Source organism: Sebastes umbrosus, chromosome 23, assembly GCF_015220745.1.
Source record: "Sebastes umbrosus isolate fSebUmb1 chromosome 23, fSebUmb1.pri, whole genome shotgun sequence".
NCBI classification, from domain to species: Eukaryota; Metazoa; Chordata; class Actinopteri; order Perciformes; family Sebastidae; genus Sebastes; species Sebastes umbrosus.
Genome location: NC_051291.1, coordinates 18,743,640 through 18,767,193, shown reverse-complemented (window position 1 = coordinate 18,767,193; position 23,554 = coordinate 18,743,640). Strand labels below are relative to the sequence as shown.

The window sequence follows — 23,554 nt, the reverse complement described above, 5'->3', positions numbered from 1 at the left end:
CCTAAAACCCAGATTCAAAGTGGAATTGAGGAGGGGGCCCATTATGTGGCTTTATCTTTTCTGTAAAGAGTAGCTGCGAGTGAGTGACGAAGGACATGCCCGGTAGCCAAAAAACTGGCACACGCGTGTCTGGCACACGCAACACGCCTCCTTCCACCACCACCCCCCCGTCAGTGTCCTCTTCTCTCTCCCTCCTCCTCCTCCTCCCCATCCTCATCCCTTCATCATCTGGCGCTCTCCCGCAGCGCTCGCCTCTTAACCACATGTGCCAGTGCCGGGCCCGCTCTTGCTCCGGGGCTAATTGTTCACTGGTAAACTGCATGCTTGTTGGTGGGGGTCTCCCCTTCATCCAGGCACACTGCTACAAAGCAGGATGGTGGCGGAGATGATGATGGGTGGGTGGGTGGTTGGTTGTGGGTGGGGGGGGGGGATACAGATCATGATCTCTCCATGCAGTTTATTTTCGCCGTATAAGTCTGAAGATTGTCGGTTGTAATCCGGCCTGTGCTCTGAATGCAACAAATACACCATGAAATTAAAGGTTACTGCAGGAGCGTAATGCAAAAGCTCTGTTCGAGATTAGCAAAGCTGTTTGCAGACCTGGGGAGAACGAGAAGGGGGGGGAGGGACAGCGGAGTGTGCTTTTGTTTCCTGTTTTTGACAGTCTGTCCAAGAATGTCCCTCTGAGAAGTGGATTGGTTTGTCATTTTTTTTAACAGATATTTATTAATATTCTTTGATTTGTTAGTTTATTAGTTGTATAAAAAGCCCAGAGGAGACTGCATTTAGTTTGAATTTGAAGGTGGTTGCTTAAAGTTGATATTACATGTTGAATCTTTGCTCTATTGGGTTTTCTTTTAGTTGTCCAGACCCGTGGCCAAGTCCAGCAATCCATTGATACTTCATCTAGTGCTATTGTAGTCTTTTTATGAGTGCCTTCTTCAGCCTAGACCAAAGAGTTGGATGGATGGATGGATGGATGGATGGAAAGACCTAGGACTAGTCCCAGTGCAGCTGAGTTAATCTCATCTGATAACTGAGGCCTTCCTCCTCCCTCTCCTGTCTCTCCTTTCTCTTCTCCCCCTCTCTATCTTCCTCCTCCCGTCTCCACCGTGGCTTGGTGGCTCTGATTTGTAGTTCTGCTCCTCTCTCTCACCACACAGACGGCATTAAAGCCAGGCCCCACAAGCCCCCTCTGATATGGGAGAGTTCATTAGAGATGTGCCTTTGATGGGCAGCCTTTTCATGTGACTACCGGTTTTTCAAATACCTTGATGTAGAAGCTTAAGAAGGCATTGTGCAGTAAGCCCTCCTTTTGATGCGACTTATTTAGATCTGCATAGTAAATCAGGGGGGAGTAAATAACCAGCTAGCAGATGGAAGCAAGGAGATAAGGCGCCGGCGAACAATCGCATTTGTATTTTGTTATGATGTTGACAGCAGCTAAAATTCACTAATCTAGAGCCACTGATCTGCATTTCAAAGAAATCTCATTTAGCAGCGGGGAGGATAAAGTTCCTCTCATTGTGTCTATTTTATTGCATTCTTCACTAATTTATCTGCCCACAGATTTAACGTGCGGGGCTCGGCGGCAGGAGCCGGCGTCCGCGCGTTGCATAGGGGGTCTTAAATACTGTGAAAGCGGTTACGTCTAGACTGTGAGCTGAGGGTAATTACACGTCTGACCATGAATAGAATGAGTTTGAAGACTCATCTTTCTTCGGGCGGGCCTGAATTGCTCGACTAACACTGATAAGGAGCATTTGGTCCCCACAGAAATATTGCCAGTGACTTTCCATAATGCCGCCCCCCCCCCTCCCCCCTTTTCAACACCAAGGATGGTATTTACTTTTAAGATAAAGTTATTGTGTACAGTAATCTGACTTGTTAGCATAATGTCCTCTTTCATCGCAGGACCCTCCTTTTTCTGCAGCGTGGAAGTATTTGTGGTCCGGGTCTTAAATAGTTTATCTTGACTTAGTGCACGAACGCTTTATGTAAATATCAGCCTATAGCATTATTAGGCCTTCATGAATACTTGAATGCGTTTGCCATATTTATAAGTTGATAGAATTTACCAGCGGTTTTTGTATTTGGCATAAAGATATGTGTGGTATTTGTAAATCCCCACGAATTGGAGGTCATACAGACTAATAGCATTCCTAATGCTTTTCCGGTGAATAAAATATGACATCTGCACAGCCCAGAGGTGTTGTGATATTGAAGTTTGCTCGGCAGCAAATCATTTTAAGTAAAGTAATGTTTTACATCTAAATCATATTTAAAACGTTCTGTTTTGTTTTCGTCACTAAGGTTTAAGGGTGTAAGAAAATATCGAAAATATCGAGTATCGCAATATTATGTTTTGTGATACTGTATCGATTCTCAAAAACACTTTTGATTTTTAATTAATAGTTGTCATGCAAAGATTAACTTGGTCCATACTTTATTTCATTTGCAAAAAAATGCACCATCTCACTGTATGTGTCCTCTCAAAGTAGTGCTGTGATGTTGGATGTTACAGGGACTGTGATAAATACAAATACAGATACAGCTGTTCTGATTACATAAAAAAAGTCAACTTATTTTACTCAGATTTTATGCATAAAGTGGTGTGTTCTTTATACTATGACAGTTTTCCTAAAATTAGATTTTAAAAATCACAATATATCACCTTGCTTACAGTATCGCAATATATGGCAATATAATGAATCGTAACCCCTGTATCATGATGCGTATCGTATCGCCAGATTCTGGCCAATGCACAGCCCTACTTAGATTGACAGCTTTAATCGTCCCGTGCAGCTATAGGCTTTTTGCAAAAATTTTTAGACTTGTTCATTTTATTACTTTATATAACTGTATATCTCAGTTGTTCAGTATGCAGACGTACAAAATACAAATTAATCATGTGATTTTATATGATCCTAAACTTGTCTTGTAAACTTTCTGGTGCCCACCTCAAACCCTCTCACCCCCAGTTCTGAGCAAACGTTGCGCAGCAATCTGTGCAACATTTTTCCACAAACTCAAAACAGTGAAAAATTATAGCAGTTGGCATGTTTTGTTTTCAGCTGCGCTCGTCGGGCTGAGGGCTTTTTTTGTACAGTTCAGAGAGCACATTCCTTAGAATTCAGCAGTCGTCGGTTGCCTGTAGGGGTCAATGGAATTCTGGGAGAATAAAAGGGGGGAAAAAAAAAAAAGTCTCAGAGAGGAACATCCAGGCCATTTTGTGCCCCTGGCAGCAGAAATGTGCCCCCACAGCGCTCTTCAACGAGGGGAATTATTATTATGTTTTGCCTAATGCTCTAAACGTGGCGTGTGTGCAGTAAAAATGTCCAGAGCAATCTGTAGCTGCAGTTGTGGTATTGTGCACTCTTTGCTGTAGCTGTGTGATTAACACAAAAAATCATCAATACTAATGGTCTCTAAATTAGAGAAGATGGAGACGCCTGAATGGACCTACAGTACATGAGAAATCAGTCATGTCAGTTTAATAGTGTGATTTACTTGGCGTTGAGAGCTTGAGCCTTCCAGGCACTCCACCTTTTAACTTGAGAAAGTGAGATGTGTGTGTGTGTGTGTAGCTTTTACTGTACTGTACTGTTGCCTGTTTGTGCATGCACTCACTCACACACACACATACGTTCCCATGCTTCACTGCAAAATCCAGGTGCACTTTGTTGTTCCAAAGTTTATTGCTTTCACCTACAAGCCACACAGACAATAGTTATGCAAGACCCAATCTAGCCCACACATGTCCGTCCCAGCTCTGAAAGCACCCAGGAAACAAGCATTTCATGACTAGCTCTGGACTAATGATATACTTTCTGTTTTGTTGTCTCACCGCAGATAGCCGACATCGCCGGACTCCTTCCACTCCTGTGACGGACAACGACGGCAAGTTCTCTCCCTTAGGGTGAGTATTTGAACACGGTCCCCTTCATGTCCATCTGTCAGAGAATCCTTAACCTTGAGAAAGATTAGAGGAGCTTTAACAGTGTCTTGTCAAGGATCAGTGTTAAAATTACCAGGAAACCTACAGTGTATTCTCAAGATCATTCTTCTTTCAAGTCATTTCTTTTTTTTGTTTGAATAAAATGATAAACTCAATTTAGTTTTTTTATCAAAACTCCAACTGTGTCTTTGGTCGTGGTGTTGCATTATTGTTAAGCCCGACTGTGTTAGGGTGATTGTAGTGGCTAGCGGAGGTCAAAGGGGCCCCATTCCCCCCACTCAAATGTAACAAATCTTCATCTTGTCCACCTTGATAGAATTCCCCCCTCCACTGGGCAACCTTTCAGCTGTGCCTGTTTGGTTTTCACACCCCAAGGATTTTTCAATCTACTCTCAGCTTAGAAGTTATGATATGCATTATGGCCGACAAATGTGGGCAAGCTCGGATTTACTTTGTTGATGTCTTGATTGAGATTTGTAGCCGAACAGAACCGAATAAAGTGAACACCGTGTATCGCTCTATACTGGCTATACAGAAACTAGAAGGCAGAGATGCAGGATTGTTCTATGTTACTGCTCATATTTTCAGTCCAAAACATCTATTTTCTTTTTCTCAGGATGAAATATGCACACTCTGCGCCCGTAGAAGAAAGCAGACGACACACACTGTAAAGTCCAAAGTGGTAAGTGAAAGCAGTTTTCATTGTCCTTGCATGCCTGGTGTTGTGTTTTTTTTTCTTCCCCCCAGATAGATGTGTCTACTGTAATGAGCCACATCAGGCATAACTGTTGGTGAGATATGGCCTCAGAGTAACGCTGAAATGACAAAAACAGCAGAGCCAGGTATGGGAAAGGCATACCTGTTTGTACATGGACCTAACTTCATTAAAAGGCCATCATGTTGGGATGTGGGAGATTCATGTTTCCAGTAGCAACTTATTTCAGATACCAAGACAGATATTTGTATGCATTTTTCAAGCATAATATTGTTTTAGCTTAATATTAAATAAAACACATTTATGAGTGAATCAAATATTAGGGCTGTCCTCGACTAAAGAAATTCTCAGTCGACTAACTCATACAATTAAATCAACTAATCGATTAGTTGATTTAATTGACAGATCTGTAAAACTGAGTTTCTCTACAAAGATTCTCACAAAAGCACCACTTTTAAATCTTGTGTTCACCAGAGATGTGCTTAGAAATGTCATTCAGCATGAAAAAAGCATAAAAAAAGACTAGAAATCTTAGCCAACCGAGACCAAAACGACCGATTAGCCGACTAAGAGGGGGCAGTCCTATCGAATATTATCTGTTAATCAGTTAATATCTAATAAAAAACGACTCCTTGATTGATCCCGCATCTTTGTAGTTCTGCTAAACTCCCTTTTTTTCCGAGCTAATGACACGAGATGGTGTTTGTCACCAGGTCAGTCCACAAATGAGGGTGAGGAATCTCAGGTCACGTAATGAGAATCACCAATTATACCTCCATCATGTCTAATGTGGCCGTTGTATTGATTAGATCCCTCGTATACACTCATGCATCCATGCCGCGCGGGCGCACACACAGACACACACACAGACACACACACACATTTCCCAACACTTTTATGTAGTGATGGTGAGAAGAAAACTTTTAATTGTGTTGGTTTGTAAGTATATAAAGTAAACATGGCAGTGAAGAGAAAAGAGTGGTGTGTGTGAATGATTGAATGTGATGATTTGCTACAGATATGTACTGTCACTCGGTAATCAATCATTACTATATGAATTGTTTTAATATGTCTGCCTAAATATTCAAAAGACCAGTGAAATGTATAGCGACTTTATATAAGCCGGATATCGCTGTCCGTTTGCTTTGAATCCAGGCCATACCGTAGGTTTATTTAGATATTCTACCCCATAACCTAAAGGAGGAAGTGTATTTATCTTAGTCGTGAAGAAGCGCCTTTGAGGTACAGATATGATGGGCAGGAGCGAAGATGCCGGGTGGCTTGGCTGCAGAACCAAGTCCACCTCCCCAAGAGTCCTATCTTTCCAGAGTGAAGCAGAGTCCACATTTCCCTTTTTCCACCTAAAAGAGATTTAAATATTAGTTCCTAATTTGTCTAGTATTCAGTTAAATCTTCAAAGATGAACTCTTACTGCATATCTGCTGGCCTAAAAAAAAAGTCCTCCTAATCATCGCAAAAAAAGTGTAATTGCCCGAACACTGCGAGCCGCACTTCCAATGTAGACGTATATAAAAATCTACAGCAATTAGATATATCTTTGGCTGCTTTAAAGAAGCTGCGGTTCGGACTGAACAGCCCTCTGCTCACATTTCCAGTCTGAAATTGATTTCTTGTCATAGATCAGAGACCTCTTGTCATTCCACTTCCAATCCTCAAATGGTTTCCCTGAGCCCTGCTAACTGTGGTCCCTGTGAGTGGGCAAACAGGGGGAACCTCCACGGGTCTTTACCCTGGGCACTCGGAGCAGTCGAGGGGGTAGAGGCAGAAATCAAAGGGACTCGGATCATTCCCCATTGGCAGCCTCCATTGTCTAGCTGATTTGGGATTGGTTGAGAAGGTGAAAACTGCGGGGTGGAGTGTGGGGGTGGATGGAGATCAGGCGAAGCAACCCCTTTTTTTTTTTTTTTTTTTTCCTAATCTTTATCCACCATTAACCCCAGTGCCCCAGTGTGTGGCTGAGATCAGGGCCATTGGTCAATCCCCCATTCACTGCCACCCAGAATATTTTAAAGTTAAGCCCCCTCGCTTAACAAAAAAAGTCTTACTCATCAAAGGTTTACTTTCCCTCTCTTCCTTTCCTTTTGCTCTCAGTCCCAAGGACCTACTGCCGTCCTTCTCTATGGTCCACTGTTTTGTCTCTACACTTAGGCAAGAGGGAGGGAGAGAAGTTGGGAGTTTTTGGAAGTTCCCCAAGTTTCCATATTTTGATTTAATGAGGGTTGGTTTGGGGTCTGATAGTGCCGTGCTGTGAGCAAATTGGAGCAAAAGTGGATCGACCAATGATGTCCTGCCCTTTGCTGATCTCCGGGATTAGGAGCTGTCCTGTTTTTAAATAGACTCCGGAACCCCGTACTTACACTATTTCCACAGAGGAAATATTTTTCACACCTGTGATGTATATTCTTCTTTGGCCCCATATGAAAGCCATCACACATTGAAATATATAACCATAACAAGGCTGAATTCAGTCCAGATCTCCGACTCCATATGAACAGACTCTGCACTATATCTTTTCTTGGCAAGTGTCAGGTATTTATGTTGCTCGCAGGTCTGACGTGAAAGAGAAATGACCGAGGGGACAGAATAGAAAAAAAAAACAAGAGGAGGATGTGGAGATGCGGGGCAGACGGTGAGGAGCGAAAGAAAAGAGATTGCATGGAGAGTGTTTGTCCAGAGTGCACAGTTGCCATGAGAATGGAGTTAGAAAGTGGGGAGGTGAGGAGGCTCAGAATGAGGATCGCCATCATTCCTTAAGGAGAAGATAAAGAGGCTCAATGAGTCTATTGATCCTCGTGGCTGCCTATGCTGTTTCTTTATCTCTCCCCCACTCTTATCTTTTGTCCAGTTGTTTTTTAAAATGACAAATCTTCATGCTATTTTGCAGAATATGTGAAGAAAAAAAAAAAGATAAATTTGCCCTCAGCATACTTTGAGGCCCCTCCAATAGTTCTGTATATGCACACCTCATATCAGAAATGACTGATTGCAAATACGGCATGCACCAGCTTAATTTCTATAAACGAGCAGGGATCTAGTGTTTCACGTGTTATTCTTTCCCCCCGCGACTTAATTGGAGAAAGCTTGGGCGCGGAAGCCGGACCTCGATGGCATCCCTCCAACAGCCCCGAGATTATTGTGAAACCCAACCCGAGGCAGGCATGACATCAGAGCGGCCTGACATTAGTTTGAACTCCTCACTTCAGGTGGGAAGAATTACGAGTGGCTTCGCTCGCAGGTGATCGTGTCCAATGAATCGGTCGCACACAGTCGCGCATTCTTCTCCCCGAGGTCTAAATGCTGATTGTCTTGACAGATTGAACTCGGCGTGTTATCACCAAACTGTCACGCAAGCCTCATTTTTCAGGCTGCACACACACAGAGCCCTCAGTTTATGTTAGCCCCTTCACAGTCCAGTGTTTTATAGGGATACTGTCATTATGACATCAACTCAATCTACACTGTTTTAACCCCACTGATGAGTGCTATTCATCTCAGAGACTGCATGACCCCACGATACGATATTATCACGATACTTAAGTCACAATACAATCTTATTGCGAGTATTGTGATAAGATATATTGCGATTTATTACCTTTTTTTAACTGCAAATTATGCGGTTTATCAACATCTAATTTATCTAATAAGATACAGTTTTCACTCTGTTCATCTCAGAGTTTTCATCACATATCCAGAGGTCAGAGGTCAAGGGACCCCTTTGAAAATGGCCATGCCTAAATTTAGCGTAACTTTGCAGTATTATTTAGCATTCTTCCCGACAAGCTAACATGAATGGCTGGTACCAATTGATTCCTTAGGTTTTTCTAGTTTCTATAACATACCAGTATCTTCACTCTAGCTTTATGACTGAGCCCGCTGCAACCTCTGAACGATAGAATAGCGGCCGGGTTTGTTAAGAGATTAATAGTTTATAATAAAAGATCAATACTTGACATCCGTGTATTGAAACAATATTGTCATGCAAAATATCGCGACACTATGCTGTATCGATTTTCCCCCCCCCCGCTCCTATACTGTACGTTATCCACAGGAGAAATTGTGACAATGAGACTTCCTGTGGTGATATAAGACTTACTGTACATTGTTTAAGTAATCAGACACAAAGAAGGTTTCTATAAATGTAAATGAGATTGTTTGTTCTGTTCCATGTTATGTATGTAATGAGATTTAGTTTAATGCGCATTTAAATGGAACGACAACAGCTTTCAAGTTGTTTCACTCAGAATATATTTCTTTACAACTTTTAATTAACACAAGTATGTCTAAACTGTGCATATTTTTATTATAAAAAATGACGCATATTTATTGTCATTCTTCAGATTCCTTCATGAGATAGTGCCCTCCTCCTCCTCCTCCTCCTCTTCACTCTTTCTTTTCTTTTTTTAAGTAGAAGTTTCAAATCAAACCACACGGTCACAGCCACTGAAAAAGCTTTTACTCCAGAGGCAACAAGCCAAGTCCTTTGTTCATAATGATCACTTGATCGCGGGTTGAAAAGGGATACAGGCGGCGGCAGAAAATCCTACAAGAGCTTGGAATCTGACTTCCTCACAGCAAACCACAAGCCCAGACAGACAGTGCAACTGTTACTACCTGGTTGGAGACGAAATGGGCAGAAAGCATCCGTGTGTGTGTGTGGAAAAACACACATTCACACACACAGCATGCTCGATTTGGGTCACAGAGCTGACAGACAGTGGAATGTGAATGTGTGTATGTTGACAAACTCCACTGCACTCTGAATGGGGTTTGTGATTACACCTCATCATGCGCGCTGCATCGGTCCTGTCCCCGGCCCCCCGATCCTTCACTCCCTCTCTCTCTTTCTCTCTCTCCCCATTTCTCCCTCTCTCACCACAGTGCCTCATGGGCAATCATGTGGTCACACTACCTGACTCCTCGCCGCTCAAGAGTGCAGTTGACAAAAACAGCCCGAGGCCCGTCATGTGGAAAAGATTCAGTCGGCACACAGCATACATTCTACCCCCCCTCACCCTACAACTCCTCACTTTCTCCCACTAAGTAACCGAAGCGCCGGGGTGTTTCCTCCTTCTGCTCACCTGTGAAGGGAAATAGCACGCCGTTCCTCCCGTCTGGGTGTGTGTGCGAGAGTGGATGTTTTTTGTGGCCACAGTGCGTGGATGCGGCTTTAAACAGTGTGCATAAGTGCGTAAGGGTGTGTGTGTGTGTGTGTGTGTGCTTTGGCCAGCCCGTCTCCCTCCCACTCTCTGAGAGGTGCAGGCAGTTTCTCTTTTGTCAGTTGAGTTGCACTCCTCATGTCATGTAACATAAAGCTGGCGGTCAGTGAGAGCTCTCAGCTGTCAGTCAGCTCGGTGGTCCTGGCCTGTCGAGCTGCTCACCTGTGTTTATTGGACAAGACCTGCTCCACACTACCCAGGGAGAGCACCTTGTCTCCTTTCTTTTTTCCTTTTTTTTTTTCTTCCTCTCTCTCTTTCTCTTTCACTTTGTTTTTGTCTACTTCTATCATTCCCTTTGTCTGTCTTCCTCCCTGTCTCTCAGCACAATATCACTTTTTATTTAGCTTCTGTCTTTTATTTTCTTTAAATCCACCACCACCACCACCACCACCTTTCCTCCCAGTTCTTCCCCCCGCTGTCCTGTACAGTTTATTTTTTCTGGCTTTCCTCCTCTGCTTTCTCCTTTTTTTTCTGCTATCCCCGCTGTCCGTTTTTATTTTGTATTATTTCGGGACCTCTTTGTCAGTCCTTTCGGTTTTAAAGCCGCGCCGTCTCTTCGGGCGGCGCTGTTCATCTCTTCTCCGCACCTGGCCGAGCACACGCACGAGCCGCGCACGCGCCTCCCGCTAGACGACTGATTGAAACTTGTGTCTCAAAGTTGCTAATGCTCACTGAAGCATTATATTGTAGATAAAGTAAATAAACTAGGTTACCATGGGAGAAATCTCTGGAATAGACTGCAGTGATCGGAGCAGATGACACACACACACACACGTAGGCTTTCTCTCTTTCACATAAACAGGCGCACATACATCAAGTGAATGGCTGGAAAGGTGTCAGCGATGTTGAGGTGTGAGCGGAGAGCACGGGGTGGGGAGGTATTTTTTTCTATGGCTCAGGAATTTCACAAGTTTAATGTTTTTTGAGGAGCTCTCTAGAAAAGTAACAGTTGGATTCGAGGGCCTGCAGTCAAGTGGACGCTTATATCGTCGGCGTACGCTCAGTATATAGTATAACTTTTATAATGCAAAGGTCATTTATTTTTTGCTTCGCCCGGAAGCCATACTTAACCAGATAGCTTTCACAGATGTTCAAAAAAGTCTTTTAAGAAAAGTTATTAACTCACCCAGAGCCAAAAGGTAGTCTCAATCATTTCAACTTCTTTTATTCACCTTCTCTTTACCCTGAACTCTGCTATTTTACTTTTCTTTTCAGAAGTTCTTTCAAAAAAACGTTCAGTCAGTCCAATTCAAATGATTTTTTTGTTGGAAAAGATTCATTAGCTAGGCTAGTTAGCATATTGCTTAAATGTAAAGGGCGGACTCTTTGTGGCTGGACGGTTTTAAGACCAGCGTCCACTGAATGATCCCTCAGGTTAGAGTGCTAGCGAAGCCACACCGCATTCATACTTCCACCTGGTATTATATAAAACTCCCTTGTATTCGCCCGTGGTTCCATTCTGCGCCGTAAAGTGGTATAGGTGACATGGTAATACATTTGCATTGTGCCCAGTGATAAATACTCTACCAGGTCTTACTCACTCCGCTGCTTCCGAATGTGTCCGGACGGCGCCTGTATTGTCAAAGGCACGGGGGTCATTCAGAACTCACTCTCCCTCCCCTTCTGCCTTTTGTCCAATATTTCTGCGCGGGTGATAGTTTTCTCATTTATTTAGTGAATAGTCGGCGGGGGTTGAAGAAGAAAGACGAGTTTTACATTATGGAAATGATGGAATGGGTTATAATCTCCCACATATTCATCACGGCAGACATTGGACCCTTGTGATACCGTCCCTTCCATTTGGCTATTGTTCCGGTTCTCTTTCCGCGCACTGTTCCCCTCAATGGGCGAAGCAGGCTTTAATCCTGTCTCTCTTTGGAATGACAATGTTTACTAGCTATCATTCAATAAGGAGCCAGGAGCATGACACACATCCCCTCTGTCAGTTAATGCTGTGTGAATGTGCTAGAAGGAGATACAAAAGAAAGGTATTGTTAGAGGATCGGATGGAAGGGTTAGGCTAGTTCGACAAAGCGATTGGACGTTTGCGTGCATGCTTCGTAACCCCTTACATTACATTACAGTTAAAAGAATAAGCCCTAAACAGGCCTTTGGAGTATGCTCGTCCAGACAACAACACACCGACATGGCAACGTTGGGTAATTATTGCCTGTAAGTAGGGATTAGGGTTGGTGGATGTTGACAGTAAATTGGCTCTCAGAGCGCGTGGATGTGTGGATCACACACATTCTCGCAAAGAGTGAAGGTGTCTGTACATAACCCCCCCCCCCATCCTCTTTCACATCGCCCTTGTCATGTATTTACCAATAAATATGGGCTTATTTTTCCTCACTCCCCTTATCTCTTCTTGTGAAAGGACGCACAAGCGAGCTAATGAGGTTTCTAAATATACAAAAGAAAAGAAAAGAATCCAGGGAAGCTAAGATGTTTGTCTGGCTTTATTTTCCTTTTTGCTCCCTCCAAATTGTTTTCCCTTCAAAGTCTTGACAGCATTAGGGATTAGTGCCATAGCTGCTAACAATCATTAGTGTGTTTTCACCATTGTGTCATGGCACTGTTTTCTACCACCACCCTTTAGCCTTACCTCCCGCGCGTGTCTCCCAGCTTTTTTTCCGTTGCCGAGCGAGAAATGAAAAACAATCGCTGCGACCTCCGGCGACCCCTCCTGACGCACAGACAGTTAAATGGTTTGTAAGACGTTTAATTACCAAATGGTATAATCGTTATTCATCTCATCATTAGATGTATGATATTAAGTGAATTGCCTCCCTTGGGTCCCTGTGTTTCACAGATCAATAGATTTAGATGGAGCTTGAAACGGGGGGGGGGTTTGGGTGGGCAGTTAAAAACACTTCTGAGCCCTCTGATATGAACACGTGCATTGTTTGTGTGATGCACCGCCGTGACATTCGCTCATTTATTTATGCAATTAGCTTTTATATATATATAGGTTTAATTATGCTAATTCCTATGTCTGCACCCAGGAATGGCAGTATGTCTTCTTTTTTTTTTAATGGATTTGCGGCTCCTGGGTTTATTTTGATGGTGAAAAGGACATGAAACAATGGACAAGGTTATGGCACCACAGACTTCCCCACCGGCGGAGTGCTTGCGTCGGCACTTTTGGGACACTTTGTTGGTATCAAGCATTGTTTGAAGGCATTGTGGAGATTGCTAATGCAGCGTGTACACCTCCGAGGCCCAGTAGCCCTGCAGCTTGATATCGCCTGTATTCCCAATGTGAATATGGCTGAGTGGTGATCGGGGACTTGCCGCACCACAAGCTGCTATTCACTGCAGCCGGCACTACTAGCCCGAGTTAATTGTCCATTATCTGCTATTATCTAAGCTCTACCCCTCTCTGTCTCTTTTATTCTCCCTCACTCATGATTCTAGCCGTCACCACCAGCTTCACTCCCTCAATATGCTCTATCCACTGCTTTTTTTTTTTCTCTCCCCACCTACTCGAGCAACCTTATACCAGCGTTGTAGCCAAGTCCTGGAGTTCAAATAGTAATAATGATTCCCTTTGTTCCCGAGGTGCCTCAAACAGGGTTCTGAACGTGAAGTCAGCAAAGCATCATGTTCATTTTCTTGTCTTATCATCTCACTACTTGAGTGGGAGGCGCTCTCGTGTCTAATATTCCCATCCAGAGGAAAGATTTGAAGAATATTCTTTTGAAAAAAATACATTAGAATTACACTTTTTTAAAAGATATGTTTAATAATTGCTGCACATAGTGATGCAGTAGTTGTTAAACAAGAAAAAATCTCTTATTTTAAGATAAATAATACTATTAATTGACATTTACAGAATAAGACTCTCCTCTTTAGATCGATTAGGTGATAGATCTATCTGCCGAGGTGTTTGAGGAATCCTCAGAAATTTCACTTGATGGCACTGTTTTCCTTTTTGCTCCAGCTGAAGCAACAGGGCATGTTTTATGTATGCTGGGCACAATGTGAAAAAGCCCGGCTGTGCCACAGATATATGTGTGTGTGTGTGTGTGTGTGTGTGTGTGTGTCTTCCTTTTTCTCTTCCCGTTCCCTGGGCACCGAGGAACACGCAGTAACACCGACAAAACAATAAGATCATGCACTATACTATTTTTTTTTTTTAAATCATTATAAAAATGGTTGAAAAGCAAGAACACATTGGCACAGTTACTGCACTCTAGTTCATTAATTTTGTTTTGTGTGTTTTTGGAATATTTTTTCATTCTTTTGCTTGATGCTTCTTCTTTTCATTTATATAAAAAAAAAAGTTGGAGGGTTTTATTCTGCATCTTAAAAACGTGCATACTTGGAAAAATGTAAAGTATATTTTAATGTAAATTTGAACAACAACAAAAAAAACGGTCACTATTCAGCAGTTTAAGTTAATTGAATTGCATTTCGTCGTGTGCTGCCAGACGTTGCTTTAATAATTACATCAACAAGATGATACAAACTATAAGGCCTGGAGTGTTTCTGCAGTTCATTTCAATCTCACACCTTCCTCTCAACTGCCACTTAATATAGTTGGATCTTCACCTGCAATTAGTCTCCAGATAATACCCCACACCCACCCCCACACACATAGTAATTCATGCATTTTAAAAGGGATTTTTGGTAGTGTTATAGTTTCGAAATAAATACAAATTATTAAAGCAGGAAATTCAGTTGAAAGGGAAAAAATGGTTGCCCTTTGTCCATTACTCTCCCTGCTGTCTAACAGGGATTAAACAGAGTTTAAATAGAGGTTGGATGGATGGATTGGGGGTGTGCAGGGCGGTGGGGGTCAAGATCATATTAAGTGCTCACAAAGCAAATGGTTCAGCATTAGGAAGTGCTGGTCTGGTGGCCCAGCCTTTAAAGACGCAATATATCACAGTGAAAAATAACCCAGGCTTGTATTCCGGCATCGCGCGCATCATAAATAAAGGTGTGCGCCACGTATAATTGAGGCTCGTGCATGGGGGAACGCGGCTGGAGATGAGAAATGGAAATCTGTGTACTGGTAAATAGATAATCACACAAAAGTAATTGAGGTTTTCAAACCCCAATCTAGTCTGCCAGCGTGAGCTCGTTTGCATGTTAATCACGTCGGTGATTTCCCTTCATCACAGGGAAGTCCGCGCACACTTCCATAACCAGCTTTTAATTGCATTTAAAATGTCACAGAGGTGGAACACATGTAATTTAGCCAGAACTGTGTCCAAATTAATGGGTACTACTGAGACGCTCCATTGGACAGGGTTGGAAATGAGAGAGGCTGTCCATTGTTTGGGTCTTTATTAGAGATGCCTCAGTCTCTCCACGATAACATCTCTACAGCACCTTTTTTGAAGTGTACATCAAGACTTCAAAATTAAATCTGACAAGCATTTTGTGCACGACTTAACACTACAATAGATGCCAACTTTCTTGCAAAATAAGCCCAAATGGATGGACGTTAAAAAGCAAACATCAAAGGGAGAGAGAGCACAAAGCCAAAGTGTTGGGGTTTTTAAATGGAGAAAGAAAGGGAGGAATAGTTTATTTTCTTTCATCACCAGGTGTTCTGTGGCGTATAAATTACCAAGATGATGTTTCCATAACACAGCTTAGGGCACTCTAGAGAGGGGAAACCTGCAAAACAGACCTATTTAATTTTTCATTGAGGTGGACCATCAGGAGCAATAAGCCAATATTCCTCTTCCCCTTTTTTCCAGATGCCTTCTACACCACTCTATCTTACCAAAACCCAAGCCCCTCTTACTTTTTTTTTCAAAAAAGTTCTGCCGAGACCTACATGAAAGGAAGGAACTGTTGAAATGTTAATTTTACCATCTGCTGTCGAGGCCCGCTACCTTTTTTTTGTGTGTGTGCATTTTTCTTTTTTTTTTTCTCCACCCCCCCTCTGCCTTCTTTAATTCCCAGTAGTTCTGTTCTGTTTCATGAATGTGCTGCTATTTTGGCTGTTTGAAGTCATAGGGTCTCTGCGAGCGTGGCTTTGACTGGCTGGAAAATACAATGCCACATGGTGGATGGTGGAGACTGTCCATTAGCTTCCTGTTTAAAGCCCGGGTCCCTCCTGGTAACCCTGTTTCTTATACCAGTCCCCAGGCTCCAGTTCCGCTCCCATGCCCACCTCCAGTCTGTCAGTCTCTCTTGCTGACTTGGGCTTGCCCTCGCTCCCTCTCCTTCCTGAGTGTGCATGTCTTCGGGGACCTATTTAGTCTGTTTATCTTAATGCTGAGGATTTTAATCACTCGTTTACAAGACCCCTACCACCTTTAGCTAATCAAAGTTTTTTTTTTTCCCCCCCTCGTCTCAGCACTGCTAGTTTTCCTGTAAGCTCAATAAACCCCAGCAAATCCAAGATAGAAAATGAAATTCTCTCGACAACTGCGTCTTCCCCATCTCCACCTTTTTTTCGTCCTGTCTTCTCATCACAAAAAGTTGACACTTTTAAAAGCAAAAAAAAAGTATATTGCCAAAGTTTGCTGTGAAGATTTTGCCAAATGGATGGATTCCATTGTGAGATTTGATAGTTGGCAATTAGGGTGAGACATCCTGTGTGCAGAGTTGCTTAGCATTTTCCTTGGCCGGGACCAGATTGTTTAGTCTGCTCTCATTGTGAGCTGTTTCTGAGCTGCAGTTGACGGTTGTTTGCAGAGCGCTGGGGGAAAATGTGAGAGGGGGCCAGTGCCTTTTCTCTATTTATTTATTTTCCCCCCGTCCTTGGAGCTGGAATCTGATTTGTGTTCATGTTTCTCTATTCTCTCTGAGCGGTTTTTAAGTGTGGCTGCTGAAATCTAGACTCTGTATGACCTCACTGCGCGGCCTGTGTTTCATTAATGACCAGCCCTGTGGTTTGGGGAGAGGAATATTTTTCATATGACACCGCCTTGCATTAGCGCGGAGCGGCAGCTGCACAACCACAAAACCATCCAATTTTGTGGCTTTGAAAGGTGTGAAAAGTTCAGCTCCCTATAGCAAGCGTTGCATTTATAATTATACTCGGTGTATGCAAGGGTGCGCAGAAGAAGGAGCGGAACTACCGAAGACTTGTAAAAGAAAGAAAAACCTGCTAATGAAACATTTGTCTTTCATTCTCCTCGGTGAAGTAAATAGCGGGCGGTATATTTCGCAGTGAGACGTTTACTTGCAGATTTGACATGCTACGCCTAAAGAGAAGCCACCTAAAATAACAAGCAGGAACTCAAAAGTGGAGTAGGTAGCATTTTGACAGCTTGATTCATTTGTAATAAATATTTCATTTCATACTGTTTGGACCCTTAGAACCTAACACAAGAAAGTCTTTTAAAGTCTTTTTTTTTTCAAGTGCCACATCTGGCATAAGAGGTATTTCTTCGCAGATTGATTGATTTCCCAGGCTTTGTTGGAAGCGACTCACGCAAGCAATCGACTAAGAAGCATGCAACAATTCACAGACACACGTAGCACCCCTCCCCTCCAAAAAAAAAAAAAAAAAAAAGCCCAGACACTAGACTACTGTAACTCTGTTTTGTACCTTGCAGGATATTGAATATCCAAAAAGGAAACCTCAGATTTGTCCCGTCCCAAAAACAAAGAGCCCTTGTGCTGCTTCTCCTTCCCCTCTCACTTTCAAACCCAAACTGGTACTGTCATCATAACACGACAACTCATTTGAATACGTAAGATAGCATATTTCCAGATAGCCATTCATCACGGCGCACTCCTCCCACAGTCCTGGCAGCATCAAGTGTTGTGTTGTCAGCTTGAAGTTAGGAGGTGGAACAGGGAGAGATTGAGGTTAGTCACCAAGGCTCAGGGAGAGTGAACAAAGGAGAAGATTACCTAATAGTCCTGCTATGTATTTGAAGTGGAGCCTGCTGTTTGTTTGGGGAGGTTCGGGGCTGGATGTGCAGGGGGAGATGTCTCGCAGGCAGCTGATGGGTACTTTTAAGCTGTCAGAAACATCCCCTTTGCCATTCGTCTTCCTGAATAGACGGCAACGGGCTTCGACAGGGGCCAAAAAGGCAACACAGAGAGAAAAGTTAATGATGTTTCCCAAGTTCGCAAAGTGTTGAAAACGTTGCCTCCGAGTATAATTGGGTGCCTTTGTGTAAATTAAAAGTCATCCACGATGATGGCTTGACAAGTGTTTTAAGCCGCCGATGCACGGTCCGCGCACTATTTCCGGGGCCCCGGTGTTACGCGATCTCTAATGAGTCTGCTCTTTGCTTGTATATGTTTGTACACAACAGTCTCGCAGGTTGTCACTGAGAATATCGTTCTATATTTTGCATCGAAATTAGTTTCGTAGTCACAGCACAAACATCATCAAGCTGGTGTAAACCGCTTAATTACATGCCAAGACTGCGTAAAACAAACTGAAACGGGGGGGATACTTGTGTGCATCTAGCAAGTAATTTATTTAATTTGTTGTATCTTAGATTTACCTCATTGAGAGAACACATTAAAACATATAGTGATGGAAAGGTACACAGTTTTCTTGATCCATGCAACATACTGTGTTAGATGAATCTTATTTATATTTCTTAAAGTTGTTTTTTGGACAGTATAACCCAAAACCACTCTGTTGATAACTTTTTAAAAAATGGTGCCGCTGAATTTCTTTTTTATCCCGTAAATTGCAGTCTCCCTTTCTCCTGTGATTTTGAACAAACAGTTACAACTCTCTGAAATCGCTTGCCAGCCTTTTCTGTTTTGATAAATTGTACATCTAGTCCTATTTTCAAAGTCATCAGCGATTGCTTTTTTGCCACTCAGAGCACTGAACATGGACAGCTTTTAAAGGCAGTGAGTAGGTATGATAAGTGGCTCAATCCTTGTACTAAAGCATTTTTTACTGAAGGTTTAATAGCTACTGTATAATGAATTATAATGTATTCTCTCCAATTGCAAATTTCCTCTAATATAGCCCTTCTGCCGTAGCAAAAAAGTCCATCTGAATATTATTGTGACCAGCTTTTTAAAAAATACAAATCAATCGCATGATTTTTAAGTAGTTAGATTCATACTTTTGTCGTAAATTCCCCTTCCAATGCCAAATGGAATGGCGCTCGTATAAACGGAGGAATAGCTAACCAATTTCAAGTAGTGACATCATGGTCAGCTCCGAGTCAACTATATGTTTTAGTCGAAAAATACAAGCGTTCATCCGAACATTTCAGCCTAGTTTGAACTCATTGAAAAGCAGCAGGCTTATGAATCATCTTGCTGTTCCAATTTAATGGAACATACCTTTCAATGACAGCGTGTGCCGGCACATCATCAAAGTGAAACTTCCAAAGTTCCGCTTAACTTGTTGCCGAAATAGTTTCTCGTTTTCAAGAAAATTGCAAGTCTCAAGAAGTGTATCGGGGAATCTTGCCTGAAGGAAAAATTGCCACTTGCATACTTGTCTTTGACCAAAGTGAAGCCCTCACCCACTCCAGGGGAACACGCGCTGTTTAGGAAGATATAAAGGAGTAATTTTATTACTCGGTACATCTCCCCTCAGAAGCCATTTCATTTCTCCTTTCAGCCTCCACAGAAGCCTTTATTTGATCTCATATTCCAGAGTGTGACTGCCTCGAACCAGTCGGACTCCGTTTATTTTCATTTGGAAAACACATTTAGTGTTGGAGGGGTGGCACAGTGGATGGAAGCGGGAGAGCAAGGGGGGGGTGTTCGGATGTTGAAGGGACTGAGGCGAGCTTCTCTATCACATGTTAATGTCCTCCTGCAGGGATTCTTTCCACTGTGCCTGATTGTTGGGAGCCCGAAAACTTTATATTCCATTCTCCCCAATTTGATCAGCGCGACTTCCTTCGGCGTTATCGAGAAAAATCTTTAAAATATGTCCAATTCTGGTCCTCGCAAATACTTCCTTTTGCAAAGTTTGCATCCATACAGTGAAACTGATACAGCTGGATACCCTTTTTTCTCAGCGCTTTGAAAGCGCAGATCATTGGAAAAGTGTGCCATTTATTAGGCAGCCCCACTTAGGCAAGCCCAGATGTATGCTGGTCACTTGAGAGGGAGACGTCCTCATAAACTCTGAGACTTTAGAGCCGGGCACCCAACTGTAAGAGGCAAAATTAACCCCACACCCTTCCTTAAACTCTTTGGCGATTAACCAAATGGTGAACCAGTGCAGCTGTCTGGAAGAGCCCAAACTGTATTTCCTAACTCCTATTTATCAGTGTCTCTGTCTGTCTAGCACCTATATCCTCTCCAGCCCGTGTCTGGTGACAGCACAATGAAAACATTTTTTGTGCAAAGTGTCGTTTCAGTGCTCCGGAAGTCCCACTCACCTAAATAGTTCCTCGTCTATGTCTTGTCTGTCTCTGTTTTCTTTTTTTTCTTCTTTTTTTTTGGTGTGTGTGTGTGTGTGTGTGTGTGTAGTGGTGGGGGGGTATCGTAGCCTCCACTGGGCTCAGTTCCACACAATGAATTACCTCCAGATGTAATTCCTATCCCCCGCCTTTCGCCCTCAAATTAGTGGCTAGTAAAAATTAGGTTTGAATTAGCCTCGGTGTGGAGAATAGAGAGAGTTTGAAATTTCCACATAATGAGTTTATTATTCTTCGCCGGAATGCCGTTTTTCCCGAATTAATTTGATCATAAGGGGGGTTTTGAGGTGTTATTGGTGTCTCGTTGAATGGTGTTTTTAAGTCATGAATGGATAGCCACTGTGTCAGCAGTAAGTCGGAAGGGCCGAGGTAATCGGAGGACTCCGCAGCACGCAGGATGCTCCGTGCCTCGACAGCTTCTGGAGATGATTCCCAAACTTTCTCCATTATCTAATTCAGCGTCTGTGTTTAATTTTGTTTCTGTCATCCTGCATTGGAAGTATTTTTTCATTGCCATACTTGCGAACGTATCAACGGGATTCCTCGGGCCTTAGATAGCGGTTGTTGCATCGCATATACAGGTGTTGTGCTCTTTTGACTGCCAGTGGAGCTTGTCCTGCTGCCATTCAACTGTGTAGCCGCGGTTCTGGGAATGATAATCTCTTTGGCAGAGCTGGAGACACTACAGATCACTGTCATAAATGGGTTTCAGATTCATCCCTAACAGGAAATCTGTGTGTGTGTGTGTGAAGCGAATATTGTATCTCGCTTTTTTTTTTTCCCCTCCCTTCATCTTGATGACATCTCAGTGGCCGGGAACATTAAAAAACAACAACTCAGTAGCATGTACTTCTCTCTGAGAAGGAATCTAATTTAAACTGCAACCGCCTTTACTATATGATAATATCTACCACTGTGAATAAAGGGAAGTTGTCTGCCATGCTCCGCTCTTTTCATCTAATTCCAATCTGCTGTATAACAGGTAAACTGCTGTGAGCCGCACTTGCTTGTTTAAATTTACCCAGCTCAGCCGAGCCTTTGATTTCAGCAACTCGTTTAATTCAAATACGCTTTTGAAGAAAAGCTTTTTTTTCTTTTTTTAAGGAAGGAGGGGTTTGGGCATTGGAGGCAGCTGTGGTGGTGGTGGTGGTGGTGGTGGGAAAATAAGAGGAGGCGCAGGAGGGCCAATTTAACCTGGAGTGTCTGTCGCTAGTCTACCAGCTCCTTCGCTTCAAGAGGCCCGGTCAGCTTGAACTGTCTGACTTCTGTCATTTCGATCTCTTTTTATTTTTCTGCTGTAATGTATACTTTAATTCCCCCGCCCGCCTGCTGTCTGTGTGCAGCGGCGGCGTCTGCAGAAGCAGCTGGAGGGGAGGTGCAGGTATCATTAAGCCTTGGAGAGGCACCAGCGGAACGCTGCTGAGTGCTATACGTGGCTCCTTGCAGCGCGTGTTGATATTTCTGGGCCCGGTGAATGTACAGCCTGGTTTATTTTCAATAGGAACCCGAGGCCGGGCTTGGCCAGAGAGTCCCCCCCCTCCCACCCCCCATCACCACCACACCACCCCCCGGCTGCTTACTCGGGCTGTTGATATTGAGTCAAGCAAACACTCTCTCAGGGATGTCCTGTTGGGCACTCGGCCAAAGTCGCAAATGGAAGTCACATGTGGAGACTCCCAGAGGAAGGTAATGAGGCCTCAATTCACACCCATCGCCACTACTTTTTTTTTGTATAAATTTTGTTAAAAGCAATCTTATTCACTGATTTAGAAATTGTATATTTCCTACAAACAAAAAACAAAACAGAATCACCATATTTATTATTGTGATTGCAGTAATCAGGCCCCTCTTTACCTTCATTCACCACTCTGTGTTTTTTTTGCAGTGAAATACATATGCAAATATATTTGGACACTGTCATTATCAGCCACTTAATAGGCATTTCATTAGGGATTTTCTGAATGCACGGTGCAAGGCAAGTTGCCATGGATACCCTGGTGCTTAAGTACAGTATATTAAAATGGTGCTGCCTTCCAACCACTTATATAATCACTGGTCCGTAATGGTCTCTGCTCTCTGGCCACGAGCAGCATATCGTGTGATCAACATTGCCCGGGACTAAAAAAAAGAGCCCTACCCCCTCATCATGCCTTATTTGGCCTTTTTATTTATTTATTTGTAGGCAGGACTAAGTGGCTCATGAATTGTGCTTGTGGAACATTTGTGTGACTGCTAATGAATGGCGCTGATGTGTGTGCTCTGTTTCATACGTTTTGGAAACGGCGGTTATCACCGTGTGGGAGTTGTTAGGGGGCAGTTGAGCATATTTTAACAGACGGTAAAAATCACTTCATTTTGTCTGACTGGCTCTTAAATGTGAGAATGGACGAGGGAGGAGGGAAGTCAAATGGATAACCTCCCAATGCAGAGTGAACATCATTGACACTCTTCAATAAACACAACACTTACCAGTCAGAGAAAGTCTTTGTCTCCCCTGCACCGGTCTCTTTGTCTTTTGTCCTCATTCCACTTGTGTATATTTAAAAAGGGTCGTGCATGCTTTTATTATTATTATTTAAAGTGTTTCTTTCTAAATTTCACTTTCATTAGCGTCTAGTTTTTTTAGGCTAATGGTTGTTAAAGGGTTAATGAGGAGTGATTCACATGGCTGAAGGCTGCTTTTGTGACTGACAAACCTCGTGGCAGTGCGTGCACTTTGCGGTGGCTTGCTAGCGCTGAAGTGTCGGGCGGCAGAAATGACGAAGGCGAAGCCGCTGTGATGGGCGCTTGACTTTGTCTAACGCCCCGGAGGCGATGCACTTCACGGTGGCTTTAATTGAAAATTAATAGTTAGCGGTAGCGTGTGTGTAAACTGTGAAAACGATAGCAGTGCCGGGAGACGGGGAGCAACATCCGTCGTTGTCGTGGCGTTGCACTGCATCACAGATCCACTGCTCCCCCACCGCCGCCGCTGCTGCTGCTGCTGCTGCCAGGGTTGGTAACCAGCTGCTGCCACCCTCCCTCACCCCTCCCTCACTGTACCCACTACACATGTCTATCTCCCTCCCCCCCTTTTCTCCCTCTCTCTCCTCTCTGCTGCCACCACATCAGGACGCTGGTGGGCCTGTTCGTCTCCGTTGACCTTGGCAGCGGAAAGCAGTGGAAGAAGAGACACGGGGAATAAATACCTGAAGGGAGGAGGCACACAGTTGTCACAGATGTGTAGGAATAGGCATAGCGTTTCCCCCTAGTGAAGCGAATGTTTCTAAGGCCAGGGGCCTCTTGTTTGTCTTTTCCAGCGAGGCGCTGTGAG

At 43.3% G+C, this 23,554-nt stretch overlaps 1 protein-coding gene across 6 annotated transcripts in view; it reads left to right on the top strand.

Moving 5' to 3' along the window:
* foxp2 (forkhead box P2) overlaps positions 1–23,554 on the top strand; it is a 123,789-nt gene that overhangs the window by 20,253 nt on the left and 79,982 nt on the right. For all 6 annotated transcript variants that reach the window (XM_037760173.1, XM_037760171.1, XM_037760168.1 and 3 more), the window contains exons 2-3: positions 3,853–3,919; positions 4,575–4,640. The gene's annotated coding sequence lies outside the window, so the exon portion shown is untranslated. The remainder of the gene's footprint in view (positions 1–3,852; positions 3,920–4,574; positions 4,641–23,554) is intronic.